The sequence below is a fragment of the Corvus hawaiiensis genome, chromosome 1 (genome assembly GCF_020740725.1).
Source record: "Corvus hawaiiensis isolate bCorHaw1 chromosome 1, bCorHaw1.pri.cur, whole genome shotgun sequence".
NCBI classification, from domain to species: Eukaryota; Metazoa; Chordata; class Aves; order Passeriformes; family Corvidae; genus Corvus; species Corvus hawaiiensis.
The window spans coordinates 37,857,870-37,885,212 of NC_063213.1; positions in this window are offsets into that span (position 1 = coordinate 37,857,870).

The window sequence follows — 27,343 nt, forward strand, 5'->3', positions numbered from 1 at the left end:
TGGTGGCTTAATATTTAATGACTGATTATGATTGAGATTATATATAACTCTCCTTCATGAAATGAAGTCAGACTATATGGATTTTGAGGTGTTGGTGTATGTTTTAGTGTACATTTTCCCCTTATTTTTCTACAAGGGAAAAATACACATACAGATACAATCAGTGATAGGAAATAAAAATTTTAATTACTTTTATAGTATGATTACTGTCTGGATAATCAAAGCATAATGTTTTCAAGGTAGAATAATAAACAAAGCTAGAAGCAAAATTGCCCGCTTAGGGAACTTTGCTGAATATAAAAATACATCGCCAGAATTCAGGCTTCCGCATTCTTTGGGAAACAAAGGAAAGATCCTCTTTCCTTTGTTAATGGTATTTATCATCTTTAACTCATTAGTTGCTGACGGCAGAGACGCAATGTTGGAGGGACTGGAAATGATCCACTGATAAAATTCACACAAGTTCCTTGAGGAATGCCTGTGTGCTGGTATTTTGCAGTTAAAATACACGCAAAAGTACATAAGCTGCAGGCGTTGCTCCTCTTTAATTCTCCTTAAAGAACATCGAATTTTTTATCTTGTGTTGATGTGTTTCATGCCTTCTAAATAAAGAAGAACAATTGCAGGATTCCTCTTTATCTGAACTTTGGGTGCGCCCTTGTGTAAAATGGAAATGCTTTGTGAGGCATCCACAAGAAGGGAACAAAGTAGAAGGTAATATGGGTCTGCTTTATATGACAAGCTGTGATTTGGCCTCTGATGAAAAAAAATCACTGTATTTTTGTCTGAGCCCTCTTAATTTCTTGAGAAGTTAACCTTTTGTAAGTGATTGTCTACAAAGCAAGGTCAATTATGGGTTGATATAGACCAGTCTATAAAAATATATATAAATATATAGATCTCGTTCTTTTAAAATTATCTTGGTTTTCCTTTTTGTCTACATGTTGAGGGAAAGGATGTATCCAAAATGTGAGGAATATTTTTTTCCTTTACTTTAGGTGGGTATAGCACTTCTGCATAACACACATTCATTGCTTTTTCCAAGTCCATTGAGTTCTCCTCTAAATTAATTTTTAAGAATTGTTTCAGTGGATGCTTCACTACATTGTCTTGCTTGCATAAGGCTTATAAACCCACAAAGAATTTGCATCTTTTCTTTGTTCTGTTTATTTATTCACATTAAATCATATGTACATGTTCCTTAAACTTTCTGTTTAAGTGAAAAATAATTCTCCCTTCTAGTGACTCTTACGTTTTTGTGTGAGATCTTGCAAATCTCTAACCAGGATCTGTACTCTAGCTGCTTATGATAACTGCCAGCATATTGATGTGAGGGGAGGAGCAGAAATCTTAACAGCTCACACTCCAGACACCCACACTGATTGCAATAGAGGAAACTCTGCAGCAGCAAAACAGAATAGTAAATACAGAGTAAGAAATCGTGACAATGTGGCAAGTTATAATTACAAAAGGGCACTTACAACATGCTGAATGCTTTTTTTCTGTATATGATACATGTGAGATTTTTTGCATGGGGAAAATCCCCAAATCTGTCTGTTGTACTTTTTGTAATTGTATGTTTTGTGTCTCCTGACTTCTGATTGAGTGACCTCAAAAGCAGGGCTGTTGGTTCTCTGGACTGTGACTGGCTTCATACTCCTAAGCGTCAGGACCAGGTACAAAAAGAGGCAGCATTGGTGGTGAGAGCTGAAGAGCAGCAGTGATTCTCTGAGGATACAATTTCCCCCTTCTTCTTTCTCTTTTGCTCAAGTCAGATATACACAGTCTTACATCTATTTCTGTATGTACATGTGGCAGAGTGGCTGTGGTACCAAGGATGCGCAAGGACGGCACTTCCAACGCCCCTTTTGAGTTTTCACGCGTGGGAATTTGAATTACGTCACCCAGATTGTTCCATAGGGATAAGATTATTTGGATTGCAGAAGGAGATAAATTAGTTATCAAATGTGCCTGGGAAGATGGGAGGCTGCATTGGTGTACAGAATAGGAGACAACTACCGATTAATTATGCTATAGAGCACGCATAGCTTATAAATGTACGCATGATAAATGTTCGTATCATACACCCTTGTCCACTTTATCCATGGACAACCCATTTGTCTCCCTGAGGACTGCTGCAAATATTCAAAACACCCATCCCTTTTGAAATAAAACCAGCCAATGTAGTGGGTTTTTTCTTTCTCCTCAGGAAATAGTGAATTCATCCCTGTTTGTTGGTCATAAAAAGTTTGAAAGTGATTGGCATGTTGTAAGCAGCCTGTCCTGAAGGAGAGGGAGCAGGGACATCCAGGCTGGCTGTGGGGCACAGCCTTTGCCTCTGCAGGAGAAATGAGCGCTGGGCTGTGTGTGAGAAAGGGTTGGGGAGAGCTCTTTTGGTAGAGCCTCTGGTGTCCATTCCTTCCAAGGCCTCTGTTCCTCATGCTCTAATGGGAAGGGGAGCACTGCCTTTTGGGGTTGAAGGAATTAAGAAAACGTGACTTTGTACCAACTTGCCTTTCATGTCTGCACTTACTAAATTGCATTTGATTAAAAGGCAAAGTCACTTTCCTGACACTAGCTGTGTTTGCTCTGACCTTCCCCCACGGACACCTGTTATCCCAAAGGTATGGTTTTCTTCCTTGAGGAAATAACGTTGCTGTCCCCCCTCCTGCTTGTTTTATGCCCCAACAATTAATTTTCGTGAGAATCAAGGGATCTTCTTTTTGTGTTTAGACCACGAACACCGCGTGGGGAGATTAAACTGCTGTGCATGACAATTATGTGTACATGAAACTCTTCATTAGCCTCCATACTAAAGAAAGGAGAAAATAGATGTCAAAGAAAAATTTCTGCCCAGTTCTGCTTCCTCAGCAGATGAGTGGGAGTGTTGAAGTACCTCTTCTGACTCCAGAGCGGCAGCATGCAGGTTTTCAGGCAAACCTCATCCCCAGGGGCAGATGAACGGCAGCGTGGGAATATAGACAGGGACTGCAGCGTGCAACCAGGTGGTCCTGTGGCTGAACAAGTAGCTGGGGTACCTATTGAGTGAAGGAGGTGTCTCTGTGCCTGAGCATTTCCATGCATCTGCATCGCTTTGTCCGTGAGCCTTTGCTACCTCTGAAATGAAGTAGCAGAGCCTGATCCTTCATGAGACCATGGCCCCCAGCAGAGGGGCTGGAAGGGCTCAGTGCGTGGTGAGAGAGCTGTTCATGTTGAGTCACTGCTAAGAGTCCACTGTGGCTGGCAAAGTGACGCATCATTTTCTGCTTGAACAGTAGAGGTTTTTCTCAACACCTTGTGTGCTCCTTGCTCTGTCAGAGTTGAGCTTTGAACTGGTTTAAATTCATAAAACATCAAGGAATATGCAGATTTTTGTATCAAAAGTTGAATCCAAGAGGCTATTAAATACTATAAGTACTCTATAATAGGCTTGATTAGTCTAATATTAACTCCAAGTGACACTTAAGTGACATCAACTGTGACAACAGAAGTGACATTTTTGAATTGCCTTATTTTTAGGGAGAGTGTTGATCATGGCTTTTTCAATTGTCACTGTGGCATAATGCTCATAGACCAATATATTTCTGGCAAGCGTGACGTGTCCCTTCTCTCCGGTGTTAGGGATGTGGACAGTGAGCCTTGCTGCTGCTCAGTAGGGTTCCTGCACTGACAATATGCATTTGTGTCAACAGAAAACCATGGATTTCTGCTAACCTATTCAGAATTAAAGGATTTCTCGAGAAATGTTTTTTGATTAGTTACCAGTAATGTTTACTGAGGCAAGGAAGAAGAAAAAGACCACCTTTGTTACTGGCAAGGCCTATGAGGCAAATGGGTACAGCAATCTGAGTGTGTGGTAAAAGAGCATCAAGACTGTGGTATCCTTTCTTTTTCCTCCTGGTCAGTAGACTCCATGTTGTTGATTCTGTTGTAGCTTTCTGAGGATAACAATTCCAAGTACTTGGCATCTAGAGAGAGGCAGTTTTCACCACTGTCTGTATATCCTTGGTTCCGGTGCTCTGGCTCCCAGGCTGATACCAGATACAGAGAATGACCTTCTCTGCCTTTGCTAAGCCCTGCTTTAGATGTTGAAGGTTGTGTTGGCCTCAATCATACAGGCCAACAATATTCTTCGAGCTTACGTCCTGGCAGGCTTAAATCCCAACAGTCTAAGAAAGCAATCTCTAAAAGTGTGTGTCGCCTAATCAAGACCCAGTGACTGTAGGCAATTTTTTATTGAGGGAAAAATCACAACAGTTCCAGAAATTTGGCTTTTTTGTAACGATTGTTTCATCTACATTTATAATCATGTGGAAGATGATAGACGCAGAATAATTCTAATAATGAAAGAGATGGTTTAACTAACTTCCAGTCTTGGTAGATTTCTGTGATTTTGGTGACCATTTCCCAAAAGATTCAATGCAGAATTTCTGGCTACTTTGTCCTGTAGCAAGTGCAACATGGATTGTAGATAAGCAGACTGAGGACTGTCATTGTCTCTGCTGATTGACTAGAAATAACCACATCCACTGTTTTATTACTCTGTTCTTTTCACCTAATAACTCTTAACTTTAAAGGCCTTTGAGATACAGGATTGCACTTTTTCAGTCCATTTCCTGGACAATGGAGCCTTGGTCAGTTTGGCCGATAAATTCTACTGTAATATATGTCATAAGCCTGGGTAGGAACCTAATTAAATTTGCCTGTGCTTCCCTTTTGCTTCTTCCCTCCTTACAGTCATTGACTGGACTTTTATCCAATATCTCCCATACAGCTTGAAGGAGTGCAGCTGTCTGTGCAGAACCTGCGCTGCAATACAGCACATATCCAGCTTTTCCCCGTGTACCCAGACGTGCATGCAATAACTTAGGTTCATATCCCGATCTTAAATACACTTTCTTGCTTGATGTATTTTCCACAAAGACCATTTTCAAACTAATAGTTTTTTTCTATACGTTCCTGCTCTATTTATTTTCCAGTGGGCTCATTGAAATTGGGCCTGTGATAAGTCTGTCACTTCAAAAAATCAGAGATTCTTGTCTGTCGTTCTCATGATTACATGAGATAAAATCTATTAAAGACATATTTACTACATATTTGGTTTAATCCAATTATTTGGTTTATGAAAATGAGGCTTTTTTTCACTTCTTGGGTTTTGCGGTCTTAAATTCTGACATATAACATTGCCTCCTTCACTGCCGTTGCTGATGGCAAAGTGTTTTATTCATAATTTAATATTTTCCATATAAGCATTCCAAAGGCTCCTTATCCTCAGTGCTTTGGATACAGCAGGGTGGAATCTCCTGTGATTAACAAGGGCAGCATGTGCTGTTGCATGTTTCTCCAGTGACATTCCCTATGTTCATCTCACATGTTAGAGCTCTGAGGCTGATTATCCAAGAGTCACGGTCACAGTCAGTCTGCTTGAGTGTGACATAAGGCCTGTTTGTTTCTGCTGTGGGATATTCCAGAGGACCACTTACTGTGATAACTTTGTCATTTAGAAGTTGTTCCATGGCTACATACAGGTGAAAAATCACCTGTGCTGTGTGTCCTACTTTATTTGTAATGTTTTTCTTGCCTAATCAGTGAATTTATTCCATATGCTGATGTAAGACTCTTCTCTCCAGTTTCCACCACAGAACTCTGAAGCTTGGAACATCATTACAACTGGAAGAATTGTTGTTATCTGCTGATTCCTGAAAATCTGTCTGCTATCCTGAAGTCAAGGGAATGTAGTTCATGCAAGATGAATCAAGAACAGGGAGTTTTTCATGTGGTATAACAGTGCAGTCAGTCTGGAGTCTTTGGTTTAGCTGTGTGTTGTTAGGTGGACACGGTGTGCCCATCATTTGAGATCTTAAAGGATTTTTCATGCCGCTCTGCTTGTGTTCCCAGCAAAGATCACTAGGTAATAGCAAAGTTCACGTGTTGGCTTGTTGGAGAGATAAGAGCACCTAGAGGTGACTACCAACCCAGAAGAAGACTCTTGTGAATTCTGAATAATATTGAAGTTCCTATTTTCAGGACTGATCTGTGTTAGGATAACGAAAGGCTGCTGTTGGCTGGGTGACCAACAGGTGTAAGCTCTGTACTGTGTGTCCCTTTTACCCAATTTAAAAACCTCTTTTAAGCATTACCACCAAGGATCCTGCTTAATTGTTTTTGGGGGTTTTTTTAACTACATATAAAAGGAAGAAAGATAGGTCTGTCTATCTTTGAAATGGCACAAAGAAAGAGAGAGAGAAGCACATGGATTAATGGTTACCTGGACTGGAATATATGCTAGGTGTTCAAATGAAGTGCTTGTATGGTTATTTCTATTGATCAGGGCTCACAAAGGGTTTTCTGTTGCAGAAGTAGGTCTGAAAGACCTCTGATTGTGCAGATAATCTTCTTAATGTATCTGGTCTGTTTTCCTGGTTTTGCTTATACCTGAGAAAAGCCTGGAGGAAATGGCAGCAGATCTAGGCTCCATGGTCACGCCCTAATACCTCACTTGCCAAACAAAGCAAACCCTTAATTACAAACTCAACCACATTAAAAAATTTGTTGAGGGCTGACATTTGTGCATGAATTAAATGTGTGATGGGTTTGTTGTGGAGGCATGAGGTTGTAATTAGGGTTTTATATGATACTGTAAAAGGAGATTAATGTATAGTGTGTTTCCTTATCAGCGGGAAGCAGGAACCAGTTCCCTGTGACAGCACGGAGCCGGTCCCTGTCCCCAGATGTGTGCCATGCAGGCACAGGCTGTAGGAGCCTGTCTAAAGGGTTTCCATTAAGTGGAGTTTAAAAACACTGGGGAGGCAGAGGTTGGTAAAATGGGAGTTGGGAGTGCTTTTTGAGGTTAGTTCTAGGATTTCCTAATTAGCCAAAGTGGCAAAATGCCTTCTGTCTGACCATCATATGGTGCCTGGCAATGGCAAGGAGCTCCAGCTGGCTCTTGGGCCAGGTGGGAGCTCCATGAGGAAGCTGCACAGGGACATAACTGGGCAACTTCTGGTAAAGTCCACCTGTCTTTTTTTTCTTCAGGGATCTGCTGTGGTTTCCAGATTTTGCTGCACTGCAGAGCTCACAGAAATTCCTGCTTCAACCCTAACCCATCACCAGCCGATTTTTCAAAGCAATTTGCTTGTACAGCCGTCTCCCCCTTCCCACACCTAGGCAAAAGTTTTTAAAATTGTTTTCTTCTTGCTGCCTTCTCCCAGCTTCTCCCTGTATGAACTGAGCCACACAGCAAAGGTGGTTATGAAATCCTCTGCATATGGGCAGGATTGATGTTTTCGACATCTGTCCTCCACTGAGTTAAAATGCTGTTTTTAACTGCATCTGCAAGTCTTGCTTTTTAGGTCCAGCGCAATGGATAGGACAGGCCCAGCCCTCTGCATGCACTCTCTGCTATTCTTTCTCTCCTTCTTTGGGAAGCCCCCCGTTTCCCCATGGCGCTGACATAATTTCAGGATTCTTTAAAGCCACCCACATGCGTACGCAAGCAGTTTGCTGAGCCGTGCATAATGTGGTCACTTGAATGCTTCTGGAATGCCTAGGTATCATGTGAAGATAATGATCCATATAAATGCATTTCATAGCAAGGGCCTCATCTATAGATGGTGTGCGTGTAGGTTGCCTTAAGCGTTGGAGCTGCTTTTGCGTTTTGTTCCTCTCTCCACTCACTCAGCCTTAGATCCCTTTTTTCAGCTCTATATCTTTAAAAAGCTTTGCTTTTGTTAGCTGCATTAGAGATATTAATTGTGCTCACAGAAAGCCACAGTTAGGTGCATATGTATCAAAAGCCACTGTGCTCTTCATCTGGAGGAAAATTGTAGATTGTTTTTTTTAGAGATTTGAGTGGTTGGTTGCTGCTCAGTGGGAGAAGAAAGTACATTCTTTCTTTTTTATGTGTTTGAGGAAAAATGTCATGTTTTCCACACAAGGTTCATCCTGGGTCTGCAGCCCTCCAGAAAAGTTCTGTTCTTAAGGACTGAAGAAAAAAAAACTGTGGATTTACAAAACTACTATTAAAATCAGCTCCAAAATACATTTTTCTCTTTTTTTCTCAGTGAGGCAGCTAAGATACTTGACAGTTTTAGGTGTTGGCTAGTGAGGGGTGGAACTTCCTGTTCCTGTCTGTATGTATAAAAGCATGGCTTGTCTTTGATGTTCCAGAGCTTCACGGTCGAGTCATCCCCATGGCTATCAGTCTTCTCACTCCAAGACTTTGCATCATCTTTCCTCCTGCTGCACAGCCCCGTCATTTCCTGCTGACACAGTGAATCATGCCCTTCAGATGCCTGAAGCTGGAGAGCAAATTTCTGCAATTAGTGAGCATAGAAAGTAATCCTGCCCTCGCCGTGGCCTTACGAAGACTGCAGTCTGATGTCACGATTCAGTTCTTGGGCTGGAAAGAAATCAGATCTTTGCTTAACAGGGGCTGTGGATACTACCAGTGTGGTCTTGTTAGGACTTCTTTGATGCTTAATGTGAGATAGGACCAGCTCAAACACATTTTCAGTGTTTTCTTATTTTAGTCTCCATATTGAACTCCTGTCTTGACTTGTGCCTTTAACCCTGTTTGTTCCTGAAGGCTGAGAGTTACTGTCTTCAAATCCCACATCTTTGGCATTCAGTGAGAACATGTTGCCTACAAGGCATGCAGATGGGTCATTAGGTGTCATTAGTCTGGAAGTGCTTCATTTGAAGCATATTGCAAAAAAACCACCGGATTCCGGTTGGGGAATCCATGTGTCCTCTGACCTCATGTCAACAGGAGAGTTCAGTGACTACTTACTTGTATGTTCTAAGAAAAATCTCACTACGGACTTGTGAACTGGAGAATAGGATAAGATTTAAAATAATCTCCAAAAGATATTTTCTCAGTGAAAGAGGAAAGAAAGTAATTCTTGATCCAAATAATCTTGCCTTCATTTTGAAAGAAAAAAGCCTCTGAAAGTAAACCTACTGGTCACAAACTAATGCTTTCATAAAAGTTTAATTTAAAAAGAAAAAAACCCCCACTATTAGCATAAATATGATCAGAAATGTGAACAGTAACTCAATTTAGAACACCATGTTAACATTATTAATCAAAATTCTGAAGACAGACTGCTGACAACACTGTGTGCAGCATATTAGGGAAACAAGGAATAAGGCTTGTATTCTGAGATCATCTCTATACTGCAAAGCCAGGATGTATCCATCATGCCACTAAATGTCATTTATTATCCATTGTAGAATAAACTCCTGAGTCTATTCTACAATACTTTTGCACTGCAGGCTGCCAGGAAAAGCAAGAAAGCTTCTTAATGCTGTTCTTATTTCAAAACATTCATAATTTGGGATGGAAAGTACTGAGAGAGCATCCCTATCAGAGTCTGTGAATGAAGAGGATGCACCTGAGAGAGTCCCTGCTACACAGCCGATTATTGGGTTTTCAGGAGAGTAAATGGATAAGCTTTTCTCATAGCCAAATAACCACCAAGGCATTCTTCCTGGACCTGTAGTTGCAGTGGCATGAAATCAGTTTGTAAATCACATCACATACCACAACGCTACCTCTAATGGTTATATGTATTCTAACTTCCAAATAATCTCTTCTCCAGAGTCGTCAAATATTGCCTTACCTAATCAAGCAAGACCTTTTTTAAGTGTTTCACTCTGTGAAGGAAAAGCTATGACAGAGTTTTGTGGCTCCTAAGCCGGTGGTTTTCCCTCTACCAGCTGACCCAGGAACACCAAGTTGCTGAAACACCCAACCTTTCCTGCCTGGCAAACCCATCCAGAACAAACTGTTTGTTCTAATACTGCAATATCAAATTTATAGCTTCTCCTTGGAAATAAATGTAGTACTGGAAAAAGGTACCTGCCAGAGAGCAGTAACAGGACTTTGGTATCTTTCCCTGCCGAGGAGACAGGGAAATCATGCCAGCTTCTGCTAGCTTGTCATGCTCTAAAGAGACTGACGGGACAAGGATTTCATCTTCAAACAAGCAGGTTTTGGCTTCTCTGCCAAGGTTGCCACTGGTTTTAGGGGCAGGGCACCCATCCCCTGCAAGTGCAGTAATCATCCTGCCGCATATGATGAGCCACCGAAGAGCTGGTCTGTACTAGTGACTTCTGGGTTCAAGAATTGTGCAAGAATTGTGCCTTGCTAGGTAAAAGATGCTAAGTTGTCATCATGGGTTTTTTCCTTTACCAGTTCTGTATGACACATTTTAACATAATCTGTGTGAAAAACAGTAGCTTTTGTCCTTCTTCTGTCTTGTGCCAGTATATTTATTATATCATTATTGATGTCACCAAACACGCTCCTCGTTTTCATTTTGGTCTGTGGATTCAGAACAGGTTTCTGTGTCTTTTTGGATTTACTGCTAATTCCTTTAATGTGCGAGTAAGACCACAAAATTCAGAGTAAATGTTGTTATCAAAGAGCACTTGAAGGAAAACTTAAGAGACTTCCTTTCAGAACACCTTCAGGATCCCCGTAAGAGACATAGTATTTTGTACAGATATACAAAGATGTTATTCAAATTGCTGATAAAGTAAATTAGTGAAGGATTCCTACCTGATTCATCACATCCCCTGCAGTTTCCACATGTCACCTGCAAAAGGACAGGGCCTGAAGTTCAGCAAAGCGTACTCAAGTAGGTGTGTTCGCAGGTTCTGTCACCAGTGTAGATGGTGGCACTCGATACCTTTGTTTGACTGTCTGGTTCAGCACTTGCAGTGGCAACGGACTTCCAAAAACCAGAGATGGGAAACAAATGGCACAAAAAGCCTTGTGCACTGGTCAGTGTTTGATTGCAGCGAGAATATCTTTACAAGTTCAATTTTTATACACTTAATTAAGCAAATGGATCTTTCCCGTGAAGCAGATTCCAAGTCTGTATTCGCTCCTGTTGAAGTCGGTTGGCCTTGGGGGCTGTGTCAGAAGAGATGAATGTGATGCAAAAGAGAGTGCTTGGGTTTACAGGGCAAAAACCTTGACATTAGCATTATCCCTACAGTTAAACCATAAGCAGTAATTTCTGTCAATTTTTGTCACTGCTGAAGAAATCCCCAACAATGAAAAGGTTGCCTAAAAGTATGATATCTGGCTTCTTTGTAGTACGTGTTGAGGTCCTAAATTCTTTAGATGGTTTTAAATTTGGGCTGAAATACTACTTGGCACTAGGACAAATATTTGAAATCTTGTTTTCACTTTACTTACATGTCACTGAGCAAGGATTCAATGTCCCTTTTTACAGCCGACCTCATCAATGTCACTTAGGTCAGAGCCCAGTCATGTGGCCCCAATATTACCTAGCTGGGACATCATTTTCAGTTGCTAAAGAAATGCAGAATCTGAAATGAAGGAGGAGGTGGAAGGGACTGCAGGCTCTAGTCTATAATTGGGAATCTTTACTTTTATTAAAAAATATCTTAGCAGAAGCTTTGTTGTTCATCTTTCCATATAAGTGGATATATTCTCATTGTCTGCTGTTAAGAGGGATATTTTTAACAGCTATTGAAAGGTCCTTGGGGTACATGTGTGTAATAATAATTTTTTACTTTTAAAGGAAATCATCTGTAAATCCCATTAGTTATCATTTTTCAATTTTCATCTTTCTAAGCGTGATTTAACTTCAAGTGTTGCCGTTCTTAAATCTAATTAAAGAATCGCCTTTAGTTCCCATCAGAAAGTCGACCTACTGTAGATTGTTCGATTGAATGGCGGAGATGAACAAATTAAAGCCTGTACCCAGTTCTGGTATGAAAGAACCATGGGGACATTCCTTGGGTGTGGAGCGGGACTGAATGGGGCTGTTCTCACACAGGAAGTGTAGATCTGATCTCACGCCAATGGGGCTACAGGAGGACCCAGTGGGACTAGCAGTGAGTAGATGGAGGAGGCACCATTCTCCTGATGCCTTCCTGGGAGGTGATCCCTGCCAAGGGGAGAGGGCCACAGAACCAGTCTCTACTCTGCCCCTTCAGCCAGGGTCCTGCTGGGCAGCCGTGATCCCTTTCCCCATCAGCACAGTGTGTGGCCTCCCCCTGCTGCTGCAGCCCCACTTTGTGCTCTGCAATATCCGATAGCAGCAACCATGGAAACCACTGCTGATGGTGGCTTACAAAAGAATTTGTTAATTAAAACATGTTTAAAATTATAATAAACTCACTATCTTAAATCCGCCAGGGATATTGCAAACGGTATCCCACTCTGCCATCACTCTCCAAAGCTGGAATGCAGCTGGAGATGAAATGCCCTTTTGCATCCAGTTCTCATCTCCTGTTATCTTAGCACACAGTCAGAAGCCATATATTAGTATTAATATATTAGTATTCTGTAGCTGCAGCAGTGAGGGCTTGACCCAACCCTGTGGCCACCCATAAACTCTGTGCCCCAGTTGAGCAGTGCAGGGTTTGTCCCAGCCCTTGTTGGAGGAGGCTCTGCAGTGGAGAATTTCTAAAGAGAACAGGGAAGATAAAGAGGAGCAAGCAAGGAGACAATGAAGCTCAATAACGTGGAAAACAGGGCAGAACCACTGCAAAGAGAATGGGAGACTGAAGGTCAGACTAACTTCACACTGACTGAAGGGAAATGAAAAGCTAAAATCTCATTGAAATTTGTGGGCAATTGAGCTGAGGAAATGCTACATGTTCTGAGTCTAGTGGGGTCTCACAGGGAGTAACCAAGCTGTCTTTGTGGACTGGATTCGTGCTATGTGTCAATCCAAACATGGTTTGTTGCCTTGGCGTGCAGGAATCACATGGTGCAGGAGGGCTGTGAACCTGAGAATTCAGCAGTCTTTGCCAAAAACAGCTCTAAGCATCACTGAACCGGCACCTAGATGTTGTTCTTTAAGAAAAGATTATGTTTTTTGCCATGTGGAACAAAAGCAGGGAAAAGTAGAAGCCAATAAGGAACAGTCTTGGAGGCAGAAGAGTTAATGGAGTTGAAGTGTGAGTCTCTTGACTGACCTCTTCCCTAGGGCAATTAAAGGTGAGCCTGTGAGTAGAGGGGCAAAAGCACCAGCACTTCTGCAGGAGCTCTCTTCCAGCAGGGTTTGTGGCATGCAAGACTCTATGTAAACTGAGGAAAGGGTATTTGGCATTCTTATGTACACATGGGCAAATGAGTTCAATCCCTCCTTTGTTTTAAGGCATCCAGAATAGAGAGTATTAATTTATTAGTGGGTTTTTTTCAGCAAGACAATGAAAATCACCTTTTTAAAAATTATTATTAGTTTCCCTTATAAAAGACTATATAAAAAAAGGCTGTATTTAAACTTTTCCAAGGAAAATATTAACTTAGTCTAAGGTCAAGATTTCTCAAATTCTTATCCCTGTTACTTCATTATAATTCTTATCACAAATTGATTTTTTCTCCCAGCAGAAATAATTGGTTCCGGCCAATAACAAACCCTCATCATCATTTCATTGGCTTGTATCTCGGGCAACACAAGAGACATTCTGTAATGGCTCAAAATATCCCTACTGGATAATGTAAGTAGACCACCAAATTAATCCAATTAAACTTTTTAACCTTTCAAAGTTAAAACCCAGGAATTTGAACACTGCCCACAAACAGAACTAAACATGTTCAAATCTTTTTGCTGTATGTCATTTTCCCATGTTATCATACACTTAAACGGAAATGCAGTGATCTCTATGGGTGATTTCTGTTTACTACTGTCACCAATAATTAATTTTACGGTTAAAATAAATGTATTAAAATAGTCATCTGCATCCCAGCAACATACCTACAGTTAAACAGTGTTACACCTCTGTGTGTTGAGGATTCAAACCAGTCAATTTGTAATTCACTTCCTAACCTCCAGGAGGAACAAAAATGAACTGTACAGAGAAAGAAAAAGGACAGAAATTGTATTGGCCTGTCTTGCTGAGTAAAGTGATGGATAAAAAGTAATTCTGTGAACAGCATAACTTGTTCTATTGGGGAATGAAACAACATGCTTGGAAAATGATTGCTCCCTCTCTGACATGGTTTTTCCACATCTGACACCTACCAGTGCCCCTCACAAAAGTGCTAACAGCAGCTAAAAGTTGCATTTCAAGCAACTCATTTCAGTTTCAAGCTGACTCATTTCAATAGGTGAACAAAATCCCTGGATCATCTGACAATGGCATGTAAAAAGTACGTGGTTTTGTTTTTCCTTTGCTAGCAATGGGAAGTAGAGGTACAAGGGGGTTTTTTCAGACCTTTCCCCTCCTCTTATATATGGGGTTGGTGAGTGATAGAAGAGAGCAGGGAGTTCCGTAGCAATGCCCTGTGTCATTCAGACTGCTGAAGTCTGGTCCTGTCTTCTTCCCTGTAGAAATTAGGCTCTCCATCACTAGTATAACGTTCCCCAAAAGTGGAAAAATTGTGTTTGTATCAGGTACAGGTGTGTGTTGGTCTCACCTGATTTTATGAAACTTAACAGAGTTTTTGATTACTTTTTCTAGCTTTTTGTGTTACTCAAGTCTTGTTCAACAGTGCTGCTTCAGATAGGAGATACAGCAGAGAACTGTGTTGCTGCAGGCTCCAGGTAGAGGAGACTCCCTCAGCTCTGTGGCCTGAAGAAGAGTTTGCATTTTAAATTCACTGTAAAAGTCAAAAGGGGGGAGGGAAGAAAAAACCAACAACCCAGAAAAATGAAAAACTCCTTTTGCTAGCCATCAAGATGGTGTTTTGGGAAGAGCCATCCCTAAGCCCCCCACAGAGCTTCTGCCTCAAGCAGAGGTCTCATTTTCAGGTTCCTGGGGAGATGCTGAGCAGTTCGGTGGGAAAAAGTAGCTTTGTTGTGGACGTTTGCTGGGTTGTTTCATATTAGTGGTTGGGGTCAGGTGCTGTGGTTTGCCTTCCAGCTGTGCTTGGCAATGGGCATCAAGGATGGTGTGAGGGGCTGATGGTGAAAGATGGAGTTCAGTACTTCAGAGCAGTCCCTGTGGGTGAGGTGGCCCTACCAGTCTTTCCATGGCCGTCAGTACTTGGCTCTCACTGGGAGACCATTCTTTTGCGGAGGGTGAAGTTCCATGAGGCAAGTGAAGAGGGTGGTTCTTAGGCTGCCCGACTCACTGCCCAAAGAGGGGATGACTCCTGAGGGGTGTCTTTCTCTAGTCTGAAAACTAGGTGGTAGCTGACAGTGACATACTTTTGCAAGATGACAACTTGCTGGATGTGAACAGTGTTGCATGTATGATGCATGGATCAATCTTTTAAGGTAGCTGGTCCTGATAAGGGCATTTGTGTGTCCGCTTTGGGGTACAGCCCTTCAAGGAAAATATAAAGAAGCACAAAGGTTAAACAAGAATGACAAGGTATTTAGGAAATAGGATGTGGGACAGCAAGCTGAAATAATGGAAGCTGTCATCAGGTGACCCTGTGTCATGTGTGACCCTGGAAGGTGTAAATACCTGCTGGAGAGAAGGAATAGCCTGTGAGTCGGATAAAGAGCAGTAAGTTGCAGCAAGAAAAATGTAGGTTAGATTTTAGTAAAAAACTTTGCACCAGAGAAGGGAGAGAAGCACCAGAGAGTCTGCTTGCAGCAGTCCTGCACCAGGGGAGTTTGAGGAGAGCTGGATAAATGCTGGTCAGGAAGGGTTTAGATCACTGGTGTTGCTGACACGGGATGGGAGGAGGATCCCTATGGTTTCTTTGAGCCGCATGTTACCCTCATTCTCATTTTATGATAGTTAACATCGGAAAATTATCACTGCAGATGTGAAAAGTGGGAACACGCCTTGTGTCTGGCAACTGATCGGCACTACGTGCACATGTGAGGACGGAGGTGGGCGATGCGGGAAGGCAGCTCTCCCAACCTGCTCATCCCATTGCAGCAATTACAGAGTGCTGCATTAGTGGGTAGCTCTGCTCCTCTCAGAGATATCCCCTTCTTTGCATATAAATCATTTTTTAAACCTTTCCAACATTTTGATTATGGGATTTTTACTGATGGCTAAGTAGTGGCTTTGTATCTGATGTATGCTGCATAGAAATAATATCAGTGCATCTTCCAGCCTGGATTCTGCGTTGCCTCAATGGGGTTTTTTGTCATGTGTCAGGTCACTAACATCACTTCAGTAGGGTTTTATAATTGCATTTAATATGTCACTTACTATGCACGCCTCATCTGATTTCTATGGCACTAATGAGATAATTTATCTTTGCTGGATAGCAGTCAGTTGTGTGTTGATAATGCATTTAATTTTACCAAGTTATAAAATCTTGGCTGATTTTAGAGAAGGGTCAGAGCCAAGATAATTTTGTATTTTAAAATACTTATCAACTTCAAGCCCTTAATGTTAGCTTTCTTTTTCAGCTAGGGCAGCTTCATCCTGAATTTTATTCAGAGAATTCATACTTTTGTCATTTGAGCGATAAAGGAAACCATGAGAAATTCTGTGCTAATATTTATTAGCTGTTTAGGGCTCATTTGGGGAGGGGGAAGGTGGCAGGGAGACAGAGCCAGTTTTCCAACTACCAAAACAGCAAGACTTCCAATCTTGCAGCAATGAAATCCCAGCAAACAAATTACTGTATGAGAGGAATATCTTCCACTATTTTCTTTTTTTTTTAAATTTTGTTTTAATTTGTCAGGAATATCTGAAGCTGTGTTCTGTGAATTTAGCCTGATTAAGGGATACCATTTGTAGGAAGAGTTTTAGGTTTTAGCCACTTTTTCAAATACTGTATTTCACTCCTATACAGCAGTTTTCTTGCAAAGTTAATTGCTCTTTTATTTTACAGCGACCCTGACTGTGTTTCATATGTGAAGAAAAGCGACATTTGGTTTTTCTAATTTAGAAGCACAAAAGGGGTTGAAAGAGACAGCATTAGTACCTGATCTGCATGCTGAAAAAAGGTGCTTGTGTTAAATTACAGGCTGCTGAAGCTGGGGCCAAAGATAACGTTACGAGACTTTTAGAATAAATACGATTAATGGGACAACAGGGCTATCATTTGGGCCACCTCTTAAGTAGATACCGTATTAATTTTCATGAGTAGGATTTCAGCATTTAAATCAAGTATGGTGCATGTGTGTGGTTTTTTTAAGCTTTCTTGTTTTTCCCTCATTTGGAGATGTTAAATGTCTAAAAATGTTCATGGTTTCCAAAGTCCACCCTGGCAGAGTTTTTGGAAAAGGAGGAGCCTCCGCTTGTGTGTTGGTCTCTTTCCTTAGGTAAGATCTGTGAGATTTAGAATACAAGTTACATTTTGTAATGGAAAAAACCCTCTCCTGAGATGTGAAAAGAGTAGTCAATTAGAGAATGCTACCGTGTTTTTTAAGGCTATGAAAAGGTAGGATAAAATGAGCACTCTGGCTCGTGCCGAGCTCCTTGGGAACAGCTGCCATGCAGGATTCTTCCTGAAAACCTTGTCCAAACAAATCATCATTTAAATACAGAGTTGTCACTTTACCAAAGCCTCACTCTTGCAAGATCTTTCACGTCTGTGTTTGAGATGGATGTATTGTACTATGGGAGCCTACAATACTTATTTCTGTAGTCTCTTTAGCTCTGTTTAGTACAAGGTGAATCAAAGCGTAGGGCAGCACTCCCGATCAGCTCCTGATCACTCCTGTTTCACAATGGCTCAGGGTTTGCCAAACCTGTGAAGAAATCTGGGGTACAGCAATGATGCTTCCCCTTGCATTGCCTTTCCAAGAATGGATACAGATTGTATAATTTTCCCACTATTTTTAAGATGGAGATAAAGGAAAAAATATCACAAAACCTAGAGGGTTCTTTTTAACGTTTTAAAAGCACAGACATGGTAGATACTGGGTGGACTGTGGTACCAGTGTGATGGATTGGCACAGTTCCTGTGTCTCCCATGGGGCCAGCAGAAGCATGTATTATTCTGATATGCTATTTTGAGAGGGAAAAAAAATCATTCAGATCCTTAAATCATCTTTGCTCACAAAAGATCAGAAAAAAATTACTCCAGCGGCAGACACGGACATATCAGGTTTTTGTACCCCTTAAAACGTTGCAGTGTGCTTTGTTCCCCACTTCATTGCCTCGACTGCAGTCTGCAGGACAGAGCACTGTGGATTCCTTGGGTATGTCTGATTTTGCACCAGCCTCCATCACATTTGTGTTTTGAAAATCAGTGTGTCTGTCATGTCTCTCCTGGGAAACAGCTGATTTCTTTGTTTTGGCAAACCAAAATAAAAGCTGAGAACAGTATAAGCACTTTCTTCAAACAGTAGTATGACCTGATATGCTGAGAGCTTTTGTTTATTCTGATGTCTCTGACCGAGATGTTAATCGCCATCTCTGAAGTGTAAATCAGTTAAAATGTCAGAAAAAAGAGACATTTGGCCTATCTAAAGAATGAAATACTGATTTTTATTTCTTTTCATAAGGGTCTGGAAAACCCTTAACTGTTAGCAAGATAAAATAGTTTGAAAAGCTTCCTAATATTTAACAAATGACCAAAGGCATAGAGAGTGTATTTTTTCACTTTCAATGGGAAACAATGCCTTTTAAGCCTGTGGATTTGAAATAGTTTCTGCTTGTACCTACCTGCCGGTGGTAATCAATTGTGGGCTCAGTTCTAGCAACAGTTTGAGATGAAAGGAGATGAACATCTGTCCTGCTTGGGGTCCCTTTCCAGACTGCTATCACGGGTGAGTTTGGGAGTCAGGTTTCACAGGGAGCAGGGACAAAGGCTGTTGTTCTTGGGTAATGTGCAAAGCGTTCTTTGTGTTTTCAAAACTCACTGGGGTTTTACTAAAATTTCTTTATTCTGGTATTGAGATTGCTGCCCAGTGCCATTTCACCAACCAGTCAGCAGAGCTGTGTTTTTTCACCAGACAGGTTTTTGCTGAGGTAGTACATCAGTTCTAAACCCCTAAATGTTGGTCCCTTTCTCAGCCCTCCTTGTGCAGAGAATAAAATAGGAAGTGCAGCTCCCCAATGCAACATCTTATCTCTGTCATCCAAGGGTGGATAAAGTGTGTTTGAAAGCATGGGCTCCCTCCTAGTCCGCCTATTTCAAGCTGGTTTCCCTGCTGCAAAGCTGGCTGCCTTCCCCTCGGCTAAAATACGGTGCCTATTCAGGAACTGAGTTTGTAAAACCAGTCTTAATCTCTGCATGGGGTGTTAAACTGCTGTTAGCTTCACGAAGGGTCTGTCCCAAGAAGCACAGCAGATTGTAGTCCATTCTGTAGCACATGCTGTCTTCTAGGCTCTCTCTTTTTAAGGCAACGAAACTGAACTTAAACACAAAGCAGGAACAGCTTGGCTTTTTGATTCCTATGCTGAAAGACTTCCTCATTTCAGGATCAAGGCAACTCTGGAAATTCCTACATCTTGAGCCGTTAAATGATGTAAAACCTCCAAAATGAATATACATGTGTGCAAAAGAATTACCGAAGTGCTGAAAGCAGCATAATTGTGTCAGTCAATGCCAGAGCCCAAGTGAATAAATCCAGCCCCTGGATTCTTCCTGGCGGTTCTGAGCTGGCTGATGAGCGGATTTCGCTGTGACCATGCCGCTCACCCTCACGGGTCTGGCAGGGCTGGGGCTTGGGCATTTGCACTACAGGCCTTGCTCAGTTGAGATGGGGGCTCTAATTTACATCTGATGTTTGAAGGGACTGTCTGCGGGGAAGCCCTTTGGAGAAACACCAGGGTTGGGTCACATCTATTTCCACTCTCTGCTATCTAGGGTAAAGTGGCTTTCGACTGATGGATGTGATGCTTAATGGCAGTGGCAAATGCATACATATTTCCCAGGATCTCACTAGAGCGGGGGAAAAAAGCTAAAATGTAGTACTATGTCTTCAAAAGAATGTGGCCTCTGTCCTTTTTACTGACACAGATGTGGGCTTAGAAGGGAAACCTGCCGGGTATTTCTCATCCCAGATACTGAGGTAGTCCTGTACAAGTAACAGAAAAAGGCTCAGATAACTGTTCACAGAGAGCCTCTCTGTACTTGGGATTAGACTCTTTTCTTCCTTCCTTCTTTTTTTTTTTTTAAAAAAAAACAGGCAAATGAATATTTTTATTAAACATCTTGATATTCCCTTATATTAGCTGAGTGAGTAGATATTTTCATCTGGCTGGTCTGTGGCCAGTTTAAGAAGTGTCATCACATAAAGAATTTATCTGGGAACCACATTTAGCTCTTGAGTTGATAAATATAGAAGAATGTATGAATTTCCTGAAAACTGGTGCATGAAAAAATTAAGGGAGAATAGGAGGAAGTTCAGTTTTAATTTCTGGCAGGACAAGGCATAGAATTACTACTTACTTGTATGTGTCTTGTTTTGTAGCATCAAAGACACATGAATATTTTTCCTTATCTAGCATGCCAGTCAAATTATCAGTTTGGGAATGAGATGTGCATTGAATTTTGACACCGGGGCAGTCCAAGGAAAGGATTGGTATCATTTTAGTACCAGGTGATATGGCTGTACCATAGTTTAGCAGCTGGCTTAGTGATCTCCAGGGTATGAATTTCTTCCACTCCATTGGCAGCATCCTCTTCCGAGGAAATCAGTGCGGACTCTTGCAAATAGCTTTGTCCTTTCTCCGATTGACTGTGCTCTTAATAATCAAAACGAGTTGCAGGCGTTCCATTAATTGTCCAGATAATTAGCTTTAGGCAATCTGGCATTTCATCTTTGTCTCTGACTTAATCTCAGCTAGTTTTTGTTCAGTTGCTGGCATGTGTAATTCCTCATCTATTTTGACATTTCTCTGTCACATTACCATTTGTCGTATTTCAGTTCCTCCGGACTTGAGCAAGCTTTGATCAGTCGTACTGGTCTGCAGCTTACTTATGCTACATAAAACGCCAATAGCTGTAACTTTTTGTGCCCACTGGTTTGATAAATGCACATTTTCTGCTCCTGACGTGCACTCGCAGCCTTAGCTGGCTTGCCTTGTCCGTCCCGTGGCGCCTCCACACAGGTTGTTAAAGCCTTCTGTAAGAGTTCTCATTCTCTGGGTGCATATGTGGTGTTTTAAACCTAATTTTTTTTTTATTAATCCCTAGAAGGATGCCAGATGGTGAAATGTGAGGATACGCGATAGGGCTGCGTATGCAGACACACACGTTTTATTCCTCTGTGTGTGAACGCGCAGGGTGATTCAGCGTGATGGAAGGTTTTAATAGAAAATAAAGCTGTTTTTTTAAGTTATGCAGGTCACTTTATGTGAGGACTAAAAAAACTCGATTTATTTGGCTCTGTGCAGTGTATGACTTTATAGAGAAGCTGTAGAAATATCTGCTGTTGCTGATTGGGAGCAGTTACATTACTGTTCCCCAGAAGTTGGATGCCTTCTGCTGCTGGGTCCAGATGAGAAAGGAGAAGCTGTTATTCTGTGTTCATTTGGAAAACTGTGAACCTCTCAGTTAGTCACATTGGTCCCAAAGTGCTAGTCTGAAACGCTGCATGGGCATCGGGGGCTAGCTCTTAAATCTGTCACTGGTTCCCTGGGCATTGCACACTTTACATCTGGAACCAGTAACGAGGTGGAAAGATTTGGCAGCAAAAAAGAGGAAAACTTCTTTCTGCTAAGTAGATTTTTTTTAATTTTTTTTTTTAATTAGGTTTCAAACTGCTGAGAAATTCAAAATATTAGATCAATGTCGGGTGGAGAGGTGTTGCATGTGCAGAAGAAAACCAGAAGTGTGTTTCATGTTTGAAAACTGAGGAGGAAACTTGTTCTATGTTTTACTGGATTTCCTATCCTCAGTTTCCTTTTAAAGGGAATACACTGCAGCTTCTTCCCTGAGGACAGAAGAAATTTCCCCTCGTCTTTGTTTTGTTGTTTTTTTTCCTTTATAAGAACAACAGCTGTCAGGCAGAGAAAACTTTTCCAAGATACATGTGCTCTGAAGAGCTGTATATGCTCAAAGTGCTGTGCTTGGGACCTAACCAGGACCAAGCATTGCACATCCCAACCATTGCACAGCTCCTTAAAGATCAGAAGGTGTTTTTCTCAATGATATCTCCAAGTCTTGTATCCATTTCTGTGTGGGAAACCTGCCTCGTGGTGCTTGTCTTTGAGGGAAAAGTCCAAAAGGCTTCAGAGCTGCAGTTTTGGCTGTGAAGTGTGAGGCTGTGGCTCAGCACTTCATCTTCAAAGACACTGGCTTCTCAGGAGAGGGGTCATGTGCAAACACCAGTTTGGGGGAGAATAACATATCGGGCATTGATTCTACATGCAAAGGACAGATAGCTAAATTTCTATCTTTGTGCACATGAGTCATCCTGCTTAAGTACATTGTCAAGTTGGAAACCAGGAAATCCATTACTTCATTTAAAACTAATTGCTGTGTAAGTCCTCTAAGTGGAGTTTAAGTGCAGCTAGGCTTTTTAAAATATTTTTAAAATATTCTAGTTCCCTTTGGACTGAGCATGCAGTTTTTCTTTCTTTGGTTTTTTCCTGCTGAACCTGATATGGTCTCTGCAGGGCAGGATGCTTTGTAATGGATGGATTTTTCATGTTTAGGGTTCAGTTTCTGAAACACTGTGCTAAATTAGGTATTTTTAGCTTTTCGTAGAGTTGAGTTCATACTTTGTTCCTCTTTATAAACAATTTCCTCTCCAAATAGAACAGTGCTTTATGGCGAGAGGCATTATTTTACATAGTCTTTTAGAGCTTAATACAAACTGATCAAAAGTTGCAGGCTCTGAGATTTCACCAAAACTCATCCCTTTCACAATGAAAAATTTCTCACACTTACATGGGGCTTTGTTTGTCTAGTTTTAAAAAGCCCTGTTTTTCAAGGCCAACCTTACTGTTCTCTTGGTAAAAAGATTTACCACCCGTGATGCAATAGGTAGGTTTCCCTAACTCATAGATTTTAAAGCCAGAAGGGGCTGTTAAATTATTTAGTCTGTGTGACACAAGCTATAAAATGTGATTTAAACTAGGTAGTTTCTGCAGCGAAGCCCCCAAGTGGAAGCAGAAGCTGTTTCAACCCCCTTGGCTGAAAAGGTATATCCTTCTTGGCCTGCTCTGGAGGAGCTGGAGCTCTCTTCGTGCTGACTGAAGAAAGGGAGACAGCCGAGGTTGCTTCTGTACTGTTTTGGTAAATACAATTTGCTTTTAATAAGGATGGCTTTAAGAGGTGTGAATCCTTGTAGTTATGGGTGACTCTTTCTCAGCCTCTTCACACATTTTGCAGCCGTGGGAGGAAGTATTTGAACACAAACATGATTTGGGATTTATGGAGACTGCTTGTGTGAGTAGAGTTATTCATTTGCAATGCTATTTGCCTGAATAAGCTCATGCATTACGCTTTGCCTTTTATTTTCCCTCCATGGATCCACTACCACCCTTCACCATGATGAGCTTGTGGGGAAGAGTACAAGCACACAGTGGGATTTGGGTTCAAGTTCCAGCTTCAGGCAGGCTGTTACATCCTTGCCTTTCAACATCTGGGCTAAGAGCTTTTCTCTTGATTTATTGCAGGTGTTTCTGAAATAAGAGGTGAGCCACTGCATCTCTGCCACATGTGCTGGCTGGAGATAGGCGTTTGTGCGAGATTACCTGAGAAATGGGCTAGGGAAACTTTAAAGCCGACAGCGCTAATCAGCATCCTGCATGCCCGGTCTATCGGGCACATCAGATCCAAGGGAAGGACAGAAACACCGCATGCAGGAAATAAGGGTCAGGAGTGACAGGTGGGGAGGAGGGAGAGAGACGGTTAAGAACCAGCCAGCAAGAAAATGGAAAGAGTCAGAAATGCATTTGCTGTGGCTGCCTGTCGAAAATCAGAAGCTGATGCATGCTTATAAAAGAAGCCATTTTTTGCTTTAAGACTTCAAACTCTAGATTGTTGCTGTTCGTTCTGCAGTGGTTGGGCAGAACGCAGCGCAGTGAGGTCCCAGGCTGTGATTCTTTGGTTGTTGGCTCTGTGGTACTCTCCTAAATTACACCAGCAAATGTAATAGATTAGAGTAATAAGATACAATGCTGCATTTTTTTTTCTGGGTGTGACAACAACAATTTACCTTTAATCAAGAAGTTATGTCCTCCTGAAGTTTAATTTATAGGCTGTTTCCTCAAATTAGGAGCTTAAACCATTTCCTGTCAGTCTTACTCTGCACTATTTCTCCTAAATTATTTAAAGGTATTAAAAATGCATAGCACATATACTGTACCAAGTCTAATGAAAGAAAGGATTTATCCCGACTTTACATTGAATTACACATTAGCCATTATTTATTGTTGCACTTTATTTCATTTTGGAAACAGAATTAACTCAGATGAATACTTTTGGATGGACACTACTCAGTTATCCCCCCATGTTATTTAATGGGTTTTGTAAATCTACACATAAATGTTTGCAAAGAAAGCTCATTTCCTATTTAAATTGAAATGGGCAGAGTCATCCCTTCACATTACAAGAATTTACCATGATAAAATGTAGTGTGTGTGTGTTGGGTTGTTGCTTTTTTTTAAATCATGTGTCTACTTCTGTCTCCAGTCAGGGAAGAGGGAGTCAAATAAAAAATTAAGAAAAATCTCTTCTTCCTTGCCTCTCTCTGCCAGTCTCTTCTGCAATATATTTACCTTTTAAGGATATGAGAGTTTGCCTTGAAATTGTAGAAGAATGTCATGAGGAAGCTGCAACCTTGTTAAAATACCATGAAATTAAATGAGTCTCGTATAAATGGATAGCTATTGTATGAGATTTGTCTGATAGTTGGAACCTTCCTTTGACTGGAGAGCTTAATAGGCTGGTAAATAGTAAAGCAATTCCACTGCTAATTGCACATGTATTAGCCTGGCTTGATACTGAAATGCAATCTTGGAAAAGCATATATATCAGTTACAGAGAGACATAATACCTCTCTCCTGATATCATCCATGCAGATGGAGGCAAAAGCTGGCAATGCTGGGGACTGTGGCTGAAGGCCTCTGAGTTGTGGCTGACCTCTGGGGTTGTGCATCACACTGGTGGGAAGAGTATTTCCATCCAGCACTTGTTCAAGAGGAAAAGAGTTTAAACAACTGTTCACAGCAAGGCAGTAGTTTTGTTCCTTAGGAGAAGGATACTGTATGAGTCTACAGTTGTCCAGATCTCTCTTCTGAGCTTCTGAGATGCCGTTTGTCAAAGGGCATCTTACGTCAAGGTTTTTTTCCACCTGTGACCAGGAGTGGGGTGATCCCTTTCCCAGCCTGCAGACCATCCAAAGCCCAGTCAGTTCCCACATCTCTCATTCAGCATCTTCTGATGGTTGCTTGATTTGAGGGCTCAGATCCCCATTTGCTGTGGGATTAATCTCCTGTCCCCCTGATGTCATATTGTGTTCTCAGGCAGCTGAAGAAATGGTCTGTCTTGTGGCAACACATCCCCAGCCAGCACTGATGGTCTCCACCAAGAAAATCTCGGCCAAAACAAGGAGTGACCTTGTCAGTTTTGCCGGGTGCAGTAATTGCGCACATTTGCATAAATGCCGCTAACATGTGCTATTGCTTCTAGATGAGCGGGTCCTCACTTAACAGTAGCACAGTACCAAGCCATTAATTATAGGAGTCAGAGGAGAGGTACAGCTGCAGATCTGCCCCGTCAGGATTTATCAGGCTCCATTTTATAATCAATGGTTTATTTTTTAAACCATCACAAATGGGGCATGCGCTCTAGCCACGGCCGGCTGCAGCTCTGCTTGGATATTTCATCTGAATCAATGGAAGCAATCATCGGCTTTGCATCAGGTATTGAACCTGTGCGGGTCCTTGAGTGATAAATGACTTCATTGTCTGGGTGGAATTGACTGGAGGTGATGCTTAAAGCTGGGGATGAGGGGAAAGGTGGTGAAAACATTGAGTTCCTCCATAACTGGTGCTTTTGTGCTTTTTGTTTTCCTGGTTTTTTCTTTTTTTCTCCTCTCTCTCCCTAGCTCCTGAAAAACAAATCAGTCTTTATCTCTGCATTGCTGAGACTGATGCAATGAAGGGAGAGACTAGTGATCTTGGGGTAAGAGGAAATGTACTGGAAAGCAAAAGGGAAGGGGATTTGTCCTGGTTTGGATATGTTAAAATTCAAGGTAACAATCAGAAGCAGTGGCCACTGCACTGGTCTTGGCTCTGACCTCTTTGGAGCACACATCGCACACAAATGGTCCCAATGGGCTTTGGGGATGCCATGGGGCCCTTTGGCTTTTAAGGGCTGCTGCCAAAAAAAAAGACAAAGCAAACAAAATTGCATTTGAAGCAAAGCAGTCTCCGAACCCCTGGAAATCCCCCCTCAGCCCTTCTCATTAACACTGACCAGGCAGGGAGTTGACACTAAAGCTGTGTGATTTGCATGTTGCATGGGGTCTGTTACTGACATAATGAGGTTTTATTGGATTAAAGGCCTTGCTGCCAGAACTAATTGCTCAATAGAATATACAGGTTTTTATAAACCTCCAAAACTAGCCTTTGTAAGATCTGCATTAATATATTTCACACCCATGTAAGTAATGGGTAATTCAGGCATGTTCCTATGTACTGCAAGGTAGAAGATTGCAGGGAGACATGTCTCCCTGTAAGACCGTGGCATCCCACAATGTTATACAAAAGAAAGGCTTGGGCCAGTGTGCCATAAAATTCTGTATTAAATAAGTATGTACAACCTGTATTTGCTAAATTATATCCATGATAGTTTTGTAGTCAGTCTGTTGTCCTGAACATAGAAAGGGGTGGGGGAGTAATTTTGGTTTCACCTGGGAATAACGTGATCCTTTGCCTTTTCAAAACAGTTAAGTATGAGTGGGCTCCTGGATGGGCCGTGGTGGTGGTGTTAGAAAAAAACACGAGGCATTGAATACAATGAACACATTGAAAATGTATTCCTCACCATGCACTCATTTTCAGAAGTGTACGCCAAACCTTAAACTAGCAAACATAGCTACAGTCTGCACCATGTGGAACCCAGGCTTATACTTCCAGTTCTGCTGCTGGCTGCCATTTGACATTGAGCAAGTCATTTAACATCAGCCTGGCTGTCTTCCCCTTTCTTGGGGCTCGTTTGGTGATGCATAGCTGTAAACTTAAAACGTGGAGCGGCAACTTCCCTGAGTAGAAGCAGGGGAGAGAATTCATTTCCCACTGGAGCTCACAGTTGATGCTGCCTGATGGGGTGGCACCAGGGTGTGGGAGGGAGATAGATAGAAAGATAGTTAGATAGACAGACAGATAGATACATGGCCATCTGGCAGCCCCAGCCCACTCCCTACATTTCTCTACAGCTTCCTCAGAAGTGCTGCCTGGACCATAAGAACTTGACCTGCAGGGTGGGAGACAAGGGTAGTTACATACTAAACCACACAGAGAGATAAATATTCACCTGTCATCTTGGGCAGCTGTTCCAAAAACCTGCTCCCAAAGGGCAGGGTTTTCA